Here is a 17,828-nt window from a genome sequence, read left to right as displayed (position 1 = left end):
TGATTCTCCAAATAGCTGGTACTTGTAACTTTGCTTCTTTGCCCAAGGTCCACTCTTCCTCCGTGTGTGTGTGTGTGTACGCGTGTGTGTGTGTGTGTGTGTGTGTGTGTACCCTATTTATGATTGGTTTCTGGTGATAAACAATAATTATATATATGCTTACTTTCACAGGGGTACATAGGAAACTGCCATATACTGAGTCAGACCATTGGTCTATCTAGCTCAGTATAGTCTTCACAGACTGGCAGCAGCTTCTCCAAGGTTGCAGGCAGGAATCTCTCTCAGCCCTATTCTTGGAGAAGCCAGGGAGGGAATTTGGAACCTAGATGCTCTTCCCAGAGCAGCTCCATCCCCTGAGGGGAATATCTTGCAGTGCTCACACATCAAGTCTCCCATTCATATGCAACCAGGGCAGACCCTGCTTAGCTAAGGGGACAAGTCATGCTTGCTACCACAAGACACTCAAACTGGGACAGAAGTGTAGACACACAAAGTAGTTGTCAACAAGCTTTGCAGTCGCAGCTGTAGTACAGTAATAGACGAGGACCTAAAAGGGCAAGTCAAGACGAGGAGCTGGAAATGGCTTCTTGTCTGTATTAACTGTGATAACTCAACACCTTACAGTGAGGTACTGTTAAACCAGGTTCCTGGCAGAGGCTCGTATGGCATCCTTTTGTTCTGATGCCGTTTTACCTTTTTAAAAGTTTCTTGTTAGATTAATTGTGCAAAGTGTCATTTTTGTTTTGTTTTTTGTTTAGGAATTAGTGTATTGATCTTTGTTAACCTGTTTGAGATTGAATACTTCAGTTGAAAGATGAAGCAGATATGCCAGCTGTTTTTAATTAGAGGGGGGTTATATTTGCTTTTCTGTGTTTGTCTCTTTGGGGCTGACAGAAGAGAAGAGGTAGATGTGAAAGTGGTAAGGCATTTCACCTTTCTCTTGTGAAATGCCAACTCCCTTTCTTCTACCTTTTCATCCCAAGTGCAGTCAGTAATGAAACAGTTACATGTTCTAGGACTTGGGCCAGGATCCAAAGAACCGTGAAACTAGTTCTGTTGATCCCAGTGGGAGTTTAGATTTGTTTTTATTGAGCAACAGTCATCCCTCCTCCACACAGTCACTTTCGTTTCCATTCATTCTGCATGGCAAAATTGCTTTTTAAAGTGAGGGAAGTTTTAAGAGCATTTTGTGAAATTTATGTATTTTACATCTATATCCCACTCTTCCTCCAAGGAATGTGGAGTGGTGTACATCATTATGTTTATCCTATAGTGTAGGGTTCTGCTGTTCAGAGGAAAGCAAAAAGTCAGATTTCCAGTGGACTAGTAGAAGCCTTTCATGTGAGTTGATCGCTTTTGTGCTTTGATCACTGGTAAAGGCAGCAGTTCAGTCAAGCTGACATCTGATTGGGAAATGATCATGGCTTAACTATCCTGAAGTTTCACGGGGGGGGGGGGAACCCTAGTGCAAGTTGTATGCTTTTCTCTGTGCTTGTTTTGAGAAAAAATTAGGGAACTGCTTCAAGATACCCTGCAGTAACCATAACATTTGGCAAATTGAAGAGTGTAGAAGCACACAGTGTGAGAATGGATTGTCCCTGAGGGCATTGAACAGCCTGCCATCAAGCAAATGTTGTTGTGTTTGTTCTGCTCTCTCCTGTTTTGAAATGTTCATAATCCTTTGCCTTTATTTGGAGACCTTTCTTCCTTCTTTTTTGTCCCTTGCTCCCTTTTTTCTTCCTTCCCCGTTCTGTTTTATAATATTGAATGTAGACCACACCACATCACTTTGATAATTGCACACTCCGTTTATGAAGCAAAATAGAGTGGAATCTCAGGGAGAAACTGGCAGCGTGCCAAAATGCGAAAGTTGGGAGTGACTCAGTAGAACAGTTAAACAAATCAGGCCACTTGACATTGGGTTCTCTTTATACTTCCCACATGCTGTGGGGCAGTGGTGGAGCTCTCTGTGGCTTCTTAGGCTCGGCACAGAAATGTTAATTATTGAGATTGATAAAGATCTAGCAACTTGAGTGTGAATGAAGTGATACAATCGTCCATATCCAGCCTGTAGTTCTTTTGCTTGTCTATAGACTTTCAAAATCAGTAAGTTGCATTGAGAACTTGCTTCTGTTTTTCTGGGAAATGAGACAGAGCAGGCATGCTCACACCACAGGCAAAGGAACAGAATAGCTGAGACAATATGGCCAAAGAGATATAAGCATAATGGGAATGAGTCTCAGTAAAACAAAGCATGTGGGAAGAGGTGTGCACAGAGCAGTGGGAAAAGGTTATTGGGGGGCGGGGTCCACAACCATAATCCAGAGAGCTCACCTACGGTAAATACACTGAAGGGTTTCATTGTGCCTAGCAAACTTTTGACTTTAAAAGTGCCCTTTCTGTGCTACATTGTGAACTCCTTCTGAAACTCTTTTATGCACTGAGGGATGGTGTGGTGGTGGTGGTGGGGAAGTGAAACTAGACTGGGCCCACATCATTAGAAGCACCACAATCCATGGTGTCTGTGGGGTGGTGGTGGATAAAACAAGGTTGCAAAAACTATTCCAGTGTTGTCAGCTATACTCTCCTGTTACGCAATCCTCCCTTGACTTGTTGGTGGCTTGACTCGTTGTGGCTTGGGCATTAATGGGCCACTGGGTTGTTCTAAGCATCGGGAACATGAGTCACACCCACCTGCCAGGGTGAGGGCTCAACCCAGTTTTGTTTTGGCAAGCAAGTGTGTTTTTGCAAAGATTGGAAAGGAGGAGGAGTGTAGAGCTTGCTGGCTGTAGGACCGCAAGGATTCTGGAGGGGCAGAGAGGCATCACTGGGCATCCAGCCCAGCCTGCTTGCTTCAGCACCCCTGTTATGCCTGCTCTACCTGTGTATTTGGAAATGAACAGATTAATACAAGACTCCATAAGCCTTCAGAACGCTTTCCCCTGAAAGAAACTTCCCCCTCAACTTTTGTGTGCTCTGGATTTTGCCTGCTTGAGGCAGTACAGCACACACAAAACTGGAAAAACAGGGCTGTAGGAGTGAAAGTTATGCTTTTCAGAGATAGCGATGCTTTGTTTTTATGCAAATAGAGGAACTTCTAGTTGGCCAACTGGCAGCACAAGTTGGCACAGTTTGGAAGGGGTCTGTGTTGTGGCTTGTGCAGGAGGGCCAGGAGAGTGGCTATGGCCTAGGCAGACTAAAACTCCACCAAAAAGCAGAGAGCCCATCCTGCACACTCATTGGTGACACTCTTAACAGAATTCTTGGCCCTCACGGATAGAATCAAAGCTCATTTGCTTTGCAAAAGGGGGGGGGAGATGGGTTGCATTGTCTGTTAACTCTGAATGCTTTGTAATGCTTCAGGTTTAAAAAGACGATGCATAAAGTAATGAAAATCATTCATGCTCATTTTCTTTCAATATTACTGTTCTGTCAAAGCATCTGGTGAAATCCAGAGCATTGGATATATCACTGTGGATTTGCACAATAGCAGAAGAAAGTTCATACTGATTTTACGATGTCAAAAGATTAATGTCACTGAAGTAACACTTTCCTCCCTTCCAGCAGCTTTTAAGATGCATTTACCTCCATTTGAAATGCTGCATGTCAGGATTTGACCCTACTGTGCTTGTTTAATTCCAATAAGCTGTGAATTAGATACATTTCCTCTGATGTATGTATTAAGATTTAATAACGTGCCATATCCCAAAGGCTTAGGAATTGATTTAAAATAACCAAATAAACATTTCTTTAAAATCCCCACCCACCTGCTGTTTAACTCTGATCAAAAGAGGCCAATCCAAACAGCAACTTTTCATAGTGACTGGGGAAATGCTATGGTTCTACAGATTTGCCCTCAGCAATATCATTCTTTTCAGAAACTATAGATTTATCATGATATTGCATAGTCCAAATTTTTTTTTACAGTTCTTTATGATATACTAAATATACTTATGATATACTATACTTTATGATATACTGATATATATAAAGTACCTGTGATTTTGATAGTTCTCTAATGCAGGGTTTGTCTGATCCCGGGTGCTATGAGAGTCTAGGCATTTAACCGTGGTGCCCAGATTAGGATATTCAGAGGAAGAGTTACTGTATCTAATAAAATCTGTTTGTCCCAGGCAGCCCTGTTTCTGTTCTAAGTATGTTTGTAGAGGGGATAAAGAGAAGTCTGTTTACCCTTCTCCCTCCACAATGTTCATCATGAAGTCTAGTAATGTTGTCAAGAGTCCATTGTCTAGCTCCTAATTTTGGACTGGGTCTTAGATCCAAAGAAAAATTGTCAAGCCCTGTTATAATGGATGGTAGTTATGTTATGCACACACTCATTGCACCCGCAGGAGGATACTTGTTTATGGGAGCCAGGCCACCCAGTATTGGTAGGTGGCAACAGATTTTCCTTCACTGCAACAATGTTCCCAAGTGCAACACTTTGTTTTCCCACATAGGTGTGGAAGTACAGTGATGGGACGGAGGTGTGAAACTTCTCCCTCCCCTGGTGACTTCAGTTGCAGACTATTCTTTCTTGCATAGCCCTGTTTTAGAATCAGGTGGCTGAACAGTTTATTTGTTCTGGAGGCTCAGTAAGCCAACCTGGTTGAAGATTCTGTGAAACTGTGTGAACAAACTCTAAAAGTAGAACATTAAATTTACAAAATGATCCAGCTGTTAAGCCATCTAAGGAGAGATATAACTAAATAGCAAGTTCTAGTACAAACTAATCTACCTACTTTCCATTCACTATCCTTACAACTGGACTAAATTTGGTCCAAATCAGTTAAGCAGTTCACAAGTTAGCCCTCTTGTGTGTCAAACATTCATGCATCCACCATCTTGAACTGGGGTGGGTGACACCATCACAAACAAACTGTCTCTACAACTGTACCAAATTTTATCTAAATCAGTTTCCACTTGCACTTTAGATGTTAGTGTGTCTGCCATCTTGAATCAGGGTGGATGACATTACAAACTACCCCCTTGAGCCATCCCTATACCTGTAGCAAATTTGGTTCAAATTGGTTAAGTGATTCACATTAGCCCAATTACACCTTAAATGTTCTTGGATCAGGGAGGATGACAACATCACAAACAACACGACTGAGGTTTCCCTATGTGTGTGTCTCTACAACTGTCCCAGATTTGGTTCATATCTTTTAGACAGACCACAAGTTAACCCACCTGTGCCTCAAACGTTTACATGTCTGCCATCTTGAATCGGGGTGGATGACATCACAAACTACGCTATTGAGGCATCCCTGTGTCCCTTCAGCTGTAGCAAATTTGGTTCAAATCACAAGTTAGCCTACTTACACCTCAAACATTCACACATCTACTATCTTGAATCAGGTTGAGTGAGATTATTACAAACTATACCGTTGAGGTGTCTCTACAACTGTACCTGATTTGGTTCGTATTGGTCCAGTTGCGAAGTTGATATGGGGGACAGACAGAAGGATGGAATGCTGGGTGATCTCATAAGCCTACTGGAAAGTAGACTAAAAACCACCCACTCACATTGCTATTTTTTATTTTTTATTTTTTGTTACTGGTGCTACAGCACATTTTGTCCTGTTAAAGGTGTCCTTGATTAGTGCATTTGAAAGAGAGAATGACCATACAAAATAGTTTCAGAAATCAGCTTTAAAGAGCTGTTTGGGGGAAGGAAGTGCAGGTGGGAGGAGGGTTCTGCACTCTCATCCTTTAAAAAAAAATAAAAAAAATTACTCTCTCACCAGAGCTTGGGCAGCAAGCCAGATTCAGTGAACCACATCTCTCACCACCACACTTGTTCTGGCCCTTACACTTTATATAGTGTTCAACATAAAAATGAGACGAGGGAGCAGAAGCCACCCCCTGTCTGCAGAGCTACACCTAGGTAATTAGAGGGCCTGGACCTAGAGGCCTTTGGAGGCCCCCCTCCCCTGCAAATTAAGCATCATCATGCTCAGCCGGGCAACCACGTCACCAGGGACAGACTAAAGAGGATCTGGGGGCCCCCTGGAGTTTGTCCCAGAAGTCCAGGGGTAAGAGCGTCTCTGCCTGCCTGCACTTCTCTGCCACAAACAGCTTTTTAAAGCTGCTTTTCTCCTGGTGGGGCATTAGATCTGCTGGAGGAGAGAAGTGCAAGGGGGAGGATTCAGCTCCCCCTGCTCATCTGGCCATGCCATTTTATTTACTTAAAATACATATACCCTACCCCTGCCTAAACTACAACTTGCATTTGTCACTGAGGACGTATTGTTTGGCTTGCTTCTTATTTCTATTGATTGTTGTGGTTTTCTCCTCTGCTTACCCAAATAATCTTGTTAAAGAGTAGGACCCATGCTAGTTAATAAAAAAGATGACTGAGCACAGAGAACAGCATGGTGTGAGCAATGTAAAGCAGCATCAATTACCGTACTGGCGGAGAGCTGAAGGTTCAGTTTTCAAAAACAGAGACTTTCTATGGCTCTTATTTCCTGTTTGCAATGTCTTTGCTGGAGTGCACAACAGTGACACTCAGGTGAGCAGCTGCCTTTTGGCCTGGCCTTGGTTGGGAAAGGAGGAGTAGGAAAGCAGAGGTGTGGATCCTGAACAGACAAAATTCATTTGAAAAAGATCTGGAAACACTGATTTGATGCATCATTTAAAGTGCCAGGGAGATTCTTGAATAGTTCGTACTACATTTTAAGAGCTTGGCAAAATCTAATTTAGCATTCAAGAAAAGTATTATGTATGCATTGTAGAATTGCAAATTTAATTTCTGCATTCAAAATATGCAGTAGGCATGGGAGTTTTGGAGGACTGATCTGCTGTTCCATTGTAACAAACACACCCTGCAAAGTCCAGAGTTAACTCTTATCATCTGCAGTGATATTCAGCCTTGAGCCTGCAGCTTTGTTGATTAGCTTGTCTTTCATAATTTGTCATTAAAAAACCAAACATGTATGAGAGTGAACAAGTGAAGGTGGGAAGTGTGTTGGTTACTTGTTTATGGAGACAGAGAAGATGCTGAACCATCTTCAGCTGAACCAATTTTGATTTCTTTTTTTACTTCAAATAGAACTCCTTAATTCAGAGCAATGTGCTTTTGCTTTTCACTGCTGTAGGTATTACAGCAAGTGTGATCTTTCACTGCTTAAAGTGAGAAAGTAATGCATTCTAAACAATGATATTTTGATTATGTTGGATTAATTTAGTATAACCTCTTGAATCTTTGAAACCTTCCCACTTGGTTCTGTTCTTAATCCTTTAATAATAAGGGTTAGGGGATTTTCATATCCAAGTGTTTGGCTTGATGAACAAGCTTCTGTTATGTTATAGATGAACAGGTAAACTCTATTTGGCAAAGTTCAGAAACTTAAATGTGATTTTAAAAATTAGTTGATTTGGAAGAGGAATCTTTAGCATATGATGGATTACTACACACTAAATTACTCATGAGTTATCCTGTTGAAATTAATCAGATGGTTAGTCATGGCTAATTTGTTTCATTAATTTCATTGGGACTACTCGTTAGTAATTTAGTCAGACTGTCCACCATTACGTTTGTTGCATTTGAATTGTATAAATTATTCTACAAAGTATTAAGTTTCAGTAATAGACATTTAAGTTGTATAACCATTAGTTAAATCTGCTTTTAAAATAGTGTTTTGTAAAAATTCATTCAGTTTTTCACTTGTGACGCATCATAGAAATTTAACATGAGATTATAGCATCTTCAATTGCTTTTCAATAGCAGTTTAAGATGCTCTTCAATTAATTTTCAAAGCAGTGTACAATGAGACAATGCGAGCCAATTAATTCAGTTCCCATATATGCCTAAAGGCCAGGCTAGACGTGGTGTGGGGGATGTGATTAGATGTCTTAATGTCTTTTCCCCCTCCAAAAAAGCAGCTGTAGAGAGGTTCAATTTGTATTGGAAGATTGGGTCTAACACTTTTGCCCCTGCACCACAGCCAAATCCACAGCCAAACTGCACCAATCCAAATTTCTGCTATTAGCTACAGACAGGAAAACTGGATTTTGTGCCTGTTTCCCCTTCTTATCTGTGGCTGTCAGCTTTTGAGGGGTGGGAATGCATTTTAAGTCAGGGATCCAGAGGGTTAAAGCCCTCCTACCCCATGAGGTATGTCTGGGATCCAAAGCCCTTCCCTCTCACAGCTGCCTTTTGAAAAGGAAAAGGTCTTGGTTGTTTCACTCATGGAACTCCCTCGCCATGTATAGTTTGGTCTTGATGTCATGCCTCAGCCAGTGACTAGCATGTATGAATTTTCAGTGACTGAAATGTTAAAAATATGTCAGTATCCTTCAGCTTGTAGTTTCCAATCTAGGTAACAATTGTAGTTCAAAGGCAGTGTTGAATCTTACTTGGTTTTGGCTTGTATAAAACCTAAAATCTTTACCTCTGCAAAAGAAGTCTTGCAGCCAAAAATGCAAGATTCCTGTTTGTGGATTGATAAATATTTCCTTGAATTTGCACTTCTGAGGTATTAATAATCTCTTGTTCTGATTGATCAGAGCAAAAGTTCAAACTGCAAAATTAATCCATACTAGCTTAACCCACGCAGAGCATCTGTGCGCTAGTACTTGATTGCTCCCCTAACCCCCTGCCACAGCCCCCCTCACCTCAGATATCTCCACCCTCACCTGAACCGCACTCCTGCTCCTCCTCCATCTGGTTCCTTCCATCCCCCCTCACCCTTCTTGGTCATGGCTGCAGCATTGCTGGTGCCTATTGGCCAGGCTGCAGCCCCCTGTCCCCAGAGACCTCCTCACCCGAGCCCCGCTCCTCCCCACAGGAGCAGCAGCGGTTGACCTTTTATCTCCTCCACACATTCTCCCCCTCTGTCTTCCCTTCCACTACCTGAGTTAACAGATCTTGTTCATCTTGTTTCCTCATCTAATTCACACAGTGGCAGCCTCCTTCTCCTGAAGGGGCTCTTTTCTCCTTTACGACCTCTCTCCTTGCAGACCCCTGCCCTCTTTCCTATCTATCTATCCTCCTCTATAATCAAGAACATCTTCCAACCAGTAACAGTTGCATTCAAACTGACCTTAACCATCACAGGCTACTCCTCCCTATCTGCATTTGGAATCCCCACTGCCCAATCACCATGGTGCTTCTGCTTTCACAGGCTCCTCCCTATCTGCAAATGGAATCCCCACTGCCCAATCAAGTGTTTCTGCTCATGAACTCTCGCGAGAGCTGCCACACACAAGATTAGCCTTAGAGAATTATATATATAGATGGCCATTAGTAGATAGCCCAAAAACATATATGTCCACCTACAAGAAATAATTTGAGGCAAAAATTGTTTGTCTTGGAGGTTGCAAAACAGAAATAGGTGCAATGAGGTAAGCAGTAAGTCAGTAACACAACTTTTTCTTTTTCCTACCACTTGATTGTGACTTCCTTTTCATCTGTTTAGCTGCCCTTTGTCACTTTTCATTGTCTTATGGCAGATCATTTTACTTGTGTTTCACACAAATAAAACACATTTTACTTGTGTTTTAAACATTAGCTGTCTTACTGTCTGAATATCTGTGTGCATTGTGGTATTCGTGTTTCAGACGGGGAGGGAACTGGGGCAAAGATTGTGTATTTCCCCAAGAGTACACAGAAAACATACAATGGACTAGGACCTCAAAATAGAGCTAAAATCTCTAGAGGTCCAATCCAGTTCTGTAAACATGAAACAGTCCTCTCACTTGTTGAGCTCCCTTAATCCTAATGCAAGTATGGTGGTATTGCTTGAGACTGCTAAAGCTACAGTCATATTGTTTAAAAAAATCCATTGTGTTCCTTATTTTCAGTAGAATTTCTGAAACTTTTTTTATGGATGGTAAGCATTGGGTCTACATAAAAAGGAGGTTCTTGTTCTGTGTTGGTTGCTAAATACCTGCAAATCTCTGTTGTTTGGAATGAGGAGGAGGCAAAAGCAAGGAGGACAGAACTCATCTGGTGCAGTCTGTAGAATTATGAGATGAAATGCTATGATTTTAGTTTTAAAATTCTTCTGCTTGAACTTATTTCCTTCTCACATGCCCCCAAATAAGTAATAATTATCAAGATCTATCCCTAGAGAGATGTTGTGGCACCAAGTACATGAACGAGGACATTGTAGTACATAGGTTTGTGATGCTCATCGAATGAAATCCAACAGATTTTTACGGCAACCTTCTTGAAGACTCTGGTGGATTATACTATACATAAACAGGGTAGATTATACCATACAAAAACAGAAAGTAAACTCTAAAAGTACTGAACAATTTTTTTAAAAGCGCTCTCCCTCGCGCCCACTTCAGGTATCTTGGTACATTTGGGAAAATTAGGGGACTTTTCAAAGATACTTTCTGTCACATATGTATAGAGCCTCTTTTTGACATGGCCTTTTTTGCACCTCAAGGATTTATTTTTTCAGCAAAAGTGTTACAGCCTTTTTGGAAGTCAATGTGTGTGCTTTCTGTACATTCATGTCATGTATCCTGGACACATTTAAATTTTGTTTGTGAGAGCGTGATAGGTAATGCTTCCAGCTAAACTTAAAACTAACTTCATAGTCTGCTCTGTTTTGTTTGTTCTTCAGTGACTACTTTGCCAAATTGAAATGAGCCATCTGAGCCTTTATATTATTTAATTATTTATTACATTTATAGACAGCCCCATCTAAAGGCTCTGGGCTTGGCATTGTGCTGATGGTTTTCTCTCCCCCACCTCCCCCAGAGGGGGGAAGGTTAAGTTAGACAGTGTTCGCTTTCGAAAAAGAGAGTAGCATGTTTGTCTGTGGGAGAGAGCAACCTAACTCTGAAATTCAGTTAATGGGTTTGGGTTACCTCCTATTTTAATATGTTAAGATAATAATACTCACGAAGTGTTTTTCAGTTTTTTCTTCAATGACCTTGTTAGTTTATTACTCTTCCTATGAAATAGAGGCTAAAAAACTGGCTTCCTAGAGGCTGAAGGATGGGCTTTGGCTTGCAATATACTTGCACTCCCATATTTATGTCCTGTCCTGTCAGGGACAGCTGTCCCTGTCCTGCAGGGGACATCTGCATCTGAAGAAGAGAATAGAAACTTTCAAGTTCAACCTCCAGAGACCAGATGCTGTGCCCCTCTGTATAATACATAAAATATGGATGTATTCCCACACTGTATTATGGCAATTCATAACATCTTGGAGTAGAGATGTGAAAGCCGGCCGGTGGGGTGGGGGGCAGCCCTAGGGAGCCTTTCCCCAGAGACTTGCAAATTTCCAGAAATCCTGCATGTCCACCCTAGATTCTTGTTTTAGTAGCTAATCTAAAGCTCAGAGATGTATAGTAACTATGTCGACACCAACTTGAGAGAGAGTGATAAGTTTATTTGGTCATTGACCAGCAAACATTTACAATAAAACAGTACGCATTTTGCAAATAATATAACAAAACCTGGCCATGCCAGAGATAATGTCATTATCCACATTAGTTAAAAGATAATTTAAGTAAAATTCATCAGACGGGCCAGGCGCATTATCTAACGTAGGGAATATAAGTCTTGAATGGGGTTCACTATAAAAATCACAATGAAGGATAGCATGCAAGGTGGATTCTATAGCCCCCTTACCACAAGGGCAAAGTCATAAAGATAGCGGAACTCCCTTTTTCCTGCCTTCCAATACTGCTGTGGGAAGAACATTTAATCGCACTAGAGTGAGAGCTCATCTAAATTTAGGGACAAGCACCACATCAAAATACTTAGCAGGTTTAAGATTGATAGCTTGACTCCCTAAGTATAAACCATGCTTGATCCATAAGCTTCTTGTTGAACTTCTATGTCCCAAACACATTGTTTAACTAACTTCCTGGCCTGCTCAATTCCTGCAGTAAACAGATCCTCTACGGAAAGGCCAAAAAGAGAAAATTTACTCAACACTGCTCGTTTCCAACTCGAGTTGAAACCATCCCTCAGAACCAAAGAGGCCAAACCCGTATGTCCAAAAACCAATTTTAACCAGAACCGAAAAATACAACACCAATATAAAGGTTCCAGCCTAATAAGCCCAACTTCTCTTCTGATGACAGCATTAGGAACACAACAAGGTACTTGCAAAATGCATTTGATAAACTTAGTTTGGATAGCCTCGAGTGAGGCGAAATTAATTGCAGGTCCCAGTTGGTCTCCATATAAAAGCAAAGGTAATGCTTTAGCTGTATAAAGTCTCAATGTAGCAGGTATAAAAGCAGCACCATGTGTAAAGTGATAAGATTTGGTTTTATTTATAACCGATTGAGCAGACTGCCTGATGTAATTAAAATGGGCATTTCTAGAACCAACAGAGTGAATCGTAATTCCTAAATATTTAAAGGAATTAACCTGCTCAATCTTGTCGACACCAACTCGACAGCACACTTTACCTTTACTTTATATGTGTCTCAGCCTTCAGAGGGGCTTCTACAAAGACTTGGGTGGTGAGGAATAACAAGGAGAGCTCTCCCAGCAGATATTGCCACTGGGGGTTCTGTGTATTTCGGCTCCTCATGGGAGCAACTCTCTGTGGGGATGGGAGGGAGTGTTTTGATTCTCCTTGTCTCGTACTCTATGTGTTGTAGTGCAGGTAACAGGAGTTAGACCCAGTCCAATCACCCCCAACAGTTTAGTGCCCAGCATCAGCCCAGGTGCCTTTCCCCATATCACTCTGGTAAGTGTTTTGAGAAAGCATTGTCATAGCTCTTACCTTCTGCTAGGCTGAGGTCTGAGTGTAGAGGTTTTGTGATATGCTCTCTCACCATAGCTTTCTATAGGGGTGGAATATAGAAAGCAGTTGCTTAGTTTTCATGCATTCAAGAATGTTTTCGCTTGAGTGGCCCTTGAAATAGAGTTCTATGACTTGAAATGCTTTGGGCTTAAATACCATGTTTCTAGTGCACTTTTGATGTCATTTCCTTTTGACTCTGCTCTAGTGCCTTTCTTATAACATTGTAGGAAGAATGCAGAAAAGAAGAGTGCTGGAACTAAGGGATTGGCTCCCTATCTCCAACTCTTCTTTCAGCAAAAAGGGAGCAAAGAAGTAAATGCTTGACTTCCATCCTTCTCCATAGAAAGAGGGAGACAGAGCTGGCTAAGAACTAAGCCCTTTTTGTCCGAGTCTTGAGAATGTATACCAGAGTCTCATAACAGTGTTGTCAACACGTATGCAGATGGGCTTGGCTGAGTAGGTTGGTGAAACTTCATATTCTAGATGTCCATTGCCAGGAACCCAGTCATGCTAATTAGGTTCGTCATTTTTTCTTCCTCCTCCAGGATTGGGTACATGCTTTTAATAGTTCTGATAGTCAGAATTCCTCATTATTGCATCTGTGTGGTGGGAAAGCTGCACCTGTTGAATTTGTCATGTAGCTGTTCAAGACACAGAGTTTCTGTTCGGAGAACAGGTGCACCACTACTTGCAGTGGAAATTATAAACAAATAGTAGTGGGAGAGAGCAAGCCACATTGGGAAGCAGTAGGGAAGTGTCTGCAATCTGGGCTGACCTGGCAGGGGGTTAGAAAGGCCAGAGGCTGGCATAAAATAATTGATTGCCAGCACCAGCTGGCTCCTTAAGTTACCTGAGGCCTTCACAGCACTCTTTTTGCTTTGATATGGAGTCTTCCTTGGAAATTTAGCTTGGCAGTGTTTGCCAAGATGCTTTATGGATTCTTAGGGGGAGGTACATCCCATAAATCTATTAGAAGTGACTGGAAAGCTCTGATACTTCAGTGAGGACTATGATAGCCCATTGACCAGAGTTGTTGCCACCTTTCTCTCTGCTCTTGGTGTAGAGTAGAAATCGATGTGCCTATATTCAGTCTCCCAGCATGTTCAGAGGCGGTTTAAATTTTTCAGACAAAATTCAATCCCACATCTCTAGTCGGAGACATACAGCTTTGTGTGCAGAAGTAATGACTGTGTCATTACCAAACAGGCAGTTTCAACACTCTGTCTTGCCTCGGCACAATACTCTAAAAGCCCTCTGCAAAAAATGATTGAGTGTTCAAAATGTTTTAAGACACATTAAGGCTATCCACACGATCCTGCGGGGAGGTGGAGGGGGAAGAAACTGCTCCGTACTTAGCTTCCCCCAGATGACCCTCCCTTGGAAGTGGGACGCACGGATTATGTTCTCACACAATCTGCGCTGGTTGCAGCAGCGTGGACCTCTGGAGGCCGGGACAGTGTGTTCCAGCCTCCAGATATCCCACAGTGCACCACGTGGTGTATTGGGGGAATCTTCCAGGAGTCAGGGGCTCTAGGCCCCTGACTCTGTGTATGCTTGGGCTGTGTGCAACCTGAGCATACACACAACCCTGGTGCTGGTGTTGAGGGTGAGCTTGTGCCCTTAGCCCTGGTTAAAGGCCTGGGTTAAAAGCAGGGTTTGACGGGAGGGCAGCAGCCTAGCCCAGGCTGGGCTGTCCCTAGCATGGACTAGGCTTCTCGTGTGAATAGCCGTATCTCAGTAATTCTTACAACAACCCTGCAGTGTAGATCAGGGGTGCACAACTAAAATATCCCAGTGGGCCAGAACCAACCATGATTTGATGTGTGTTGGCGGGGTGTGTGTGTGTGTGTGAGGTAAATGTTCAGCACATTAATAATTACTTTAAAATTAAGTATTAAATATAAATGAAAGCAATTATTACCCGTAGCATGAGGAGAGAAGAGGAGGCTGCTAGAATCTTTCTTCCTCCCTGCCCCTGGTACACTTTCAAAGCTTGCAAAGATTAATTTTCAAAGGGTGATACCCACCAGGACCATGGGGCAAGACCATCATGTTTTGCCCCTCACTTCCAGCACCACAAAGCACTGGGGCAGCAAAAAAGTATCTGCTGGCCTGATCCAGCCCCCAGGCCTTACGTTGTGCAGGACTGGTGTAGATTGTTATTATCTCCATATTGGGTTCAGTTTTTAGTTTTGTATTTTAATCTTTTGTCTTTAACTTTCATTAATATGTTTTATATTTGCTCTAAGCTGCCTTGACGTCCATTACAAAAAGCGGCCTAAAAATCCAATAAAGAGCACAAAGCAATAGCAACAGCACTTACATTTATATACCGCTCTATAGCTGGAAGCTCTCTAAGCGGTTTACAATGATTTTAGCATATTGCCCCCAACATTCTGGGTACTCATTTTACCGACCTCGGAAGGATGGAAGGCTGAGTCAACCTTGAGCCCCTGGTCAGGATCGAACTTGTAACCTTCTGGTTACAGGGCGGCAGTTTTACCACTGCGCCACCAGGGGCTCAGAGTTCAGACATTCATAGTTCAGACATTCTTTTAAGATTGCACTGGGCTAGTTCAGACGTCACAAATAACCTCGGCTTAATCATCTCCAAGCCCTGGGAGTGAGTGTTCCCTCCTCCGCTGCCCGTGCACGTGTTGGGAGAATTCTACTTCCAATTGTGATTAGAAACACAACGCAAGTCATGACTAGTGATATGCACGGTTCGGAGGCCATTCTAAAGGCCTCCAGTCCGGACATGGGGAGGCTCGGTTGTTCGACGCCAGGGTGGGGGTTCCTTTAAGGGCGGGTTGAGGGTGTACTTACCCCTCCCGCCACTTTCCCCCCGCCGGCACATGTATTTTAGTAAGCATTTGGGGTGGCAGTGTACCTCCCTGCCGCCCCTTCCCCCAGTTGTCAGCAAAAGGCTTCAGAAAGCCTTTTGCATGTGTGCACATCGCACGTGCGACGCGGAGATGTGACACGCGCGCAAAAGGCTTTCTGAAGCCTTTTGCTGTCGACCAGGGAAAGGGGTGGCAGGGAGGTACCCTGCCGCTCCAAATGCTTACTAAAATACGCACGCCTGCGAGGGGGAAAGCGGCGGGAGGGGTAAGTAGACCCTCCCCCCGACCTTAAAGGAACCACCACCCCATTGCTGGACTGCAGCTCCGCGGTTCCGTGCACAAGCCTAGTTATGACATCCAAGCTGATCGACTTCCTCTTGATCCTTAAGCAACACCCTAACTTAAAAACTGTTCAAAATGCAACATAGTTGAGAAGATTGTGATGACAGCTGTAATACATGAGATGCAGTGTATTGGAATTTGAAAACATTTAACCTTGACAAAGGGATTCAGTGTTAAATATTGAAGGGGAGAATTGTGTTAAATATTGAAGGGAAGAGGCTGTATAGGAATAACTCTGCAGATGTCATGAAGAGCTTTCAGGCATGAACATTTGCAAGGTGCCGTTTTACACAATAAGAAAGTTGTAGGAAAGGGATGATTATTTATGATTTGTCAGGGATGTGGCTTTCAACAAGATGTACGGTTGTCAATGAAATATCTTGACAGGAATTCACTATGAGAAAAACTGAAATGCAGCAGGAGGCTGTTGTTTTTAAGAAATATGTTAATAGGTGTAAAAACCTTTCCAAAGACTGGGGTAATAGGTGTAAAACCTTTCCAAAGACTAGGGTAGGGAGAGTTAAGGAGATGAGGGAGAACTTGCACCCTTCCTCTGACTCCTATAGCTGCCACTGTCCTTGGGTTGCTTGAAAATTTGGCCAGGTTGCTTTTGTCTGGCTGGCTCCATGCCAGCGCAGATATCCTGGCAGCCAGCCAAGCCCCCACCGCTCACGCCATATGAGCAATGTAACATTAGATAAAAGTCTTCAGGTCAGAAGAGTTGCTTCCATGAGTGGAGATTTCAGCATCTCCCACCTGCATTGCTAACAGAAGCATATGCTCTGTTTTCCACGAACATGCTTATCAGCTGTTCCATTGCTCACATGAGTAGACCACTTGCGTTATTTGTGGGGATTTGTGTGTTCATAGACCATGCTTCCCCACCCCTAGTCAGATCCTAGTCAGGAAGCTGCTAGGAATGGGAATGAATATGAATTGAGGAAGGCTGTGCCCTACCAGATTACTGTACAGCAGGTTAGCAAAGAACAGCCAACTGGCCCCAGCCTGGGTTGACACTTGCTTTTATGATGGGCTTGGTGTGCACTGAGGCCAGCGGTGGTGGTTTCTTCCTGCCTCCACTAGCCACTCTGTTGTTTTATCACATTAGCATAAAGAATAGTTGTCCTAATGACTGAGGTGGGAGATATGGGAAGGCCAGCACCTTGTACCTGTGTACCCTACAACTTGGTAGGTTTTTTACTTGCTGAAATATATGTACAGTACTATTTCAGGCAGCAGCGATATAGGAAGATGCTGAAGGGCATCATCTTATGCTGTGCGGGAGATGGCAATGGTAAATCCCTCAGGTATTCTATCAAAGACAACCTCAGGGCTCTGTGGTAGCCAGGAGTCGACACCAACTTGACAGAGAACTTTACTTTACATTGCTCTGGGAATCATAATGACTGCAATCTGATCAATGTTATACTCACATAAATACTCTCCACTCTTGCAAGGGTGGTAGGAATGATCTTTGCAGATACCCCCACCCCCATCCCTCTGCTGCCCTTGATGCCTCCTAAAAATATGCCCCTGGAAGTTAGGGTGCATTTAGTGACTTATGGGGGGAGGCATTGGGAGGGCATCACGGGTAGTTGAAGGAAGGGGGATTGGTGAAAATTGCCCCTCTTCCCCCCCCCCCTTTGTGTGAGTGGGAAGTACTTCTACAAGCACAACATTAATCATGGTGTGAGCCAAAGCGGTGGTGACAGAAATAAATGTCCACACACAGATCTTCTGTACTTGGTATAGGAAACCCTCCTGTCTGTGTGGAAGTGTTAAACAAGAAAAGACTACATCCGTGAGCCCATTCAGTACACACACAAGTCCCCTCTGTGTTACTCTCTGTGTCCCCATCATCAGTCCATGCACAACTAGACAGTATTTGTCTGTGGGTGTTTGTCCATGGCTTCTT

General features: G+C 42.9%; 1 protein-coding gene across 1 annotated transcript in view; it reads left to right on the top strand.

Moving 5' to 3' along the window:
• Positions 1 to 17,828, top strand: part of CCDC6 (coiled-coil domain containing 6) — a 78,324-nt gene that overhangs the window by 20,071 nt on the left and 40,425 nt on the right. The window lies entirely within an intron of this gene.

The sequence above is a fragment of the Hemicordylus capensis genome, chromosome 3 (genome assembly GCF_027244095.1).
Source record: "Hemicordylus capensis ecotype Gifberg chromosome 3, rHemCap1.1.pri, whole genome shotgun sequence".
NCBI classification, from domain to species: domain Eukaryota; kingdom Metazoa; phylum Chordata; class Lepidosauria; order Squamata; family Cordylidae; genus Hemicordylus; species Hemicordylus capensis.
Note: the sequence above shows the minus strand (reverse complement) of the source record. Positions and strands in the feature narration are given on the sequence as shown.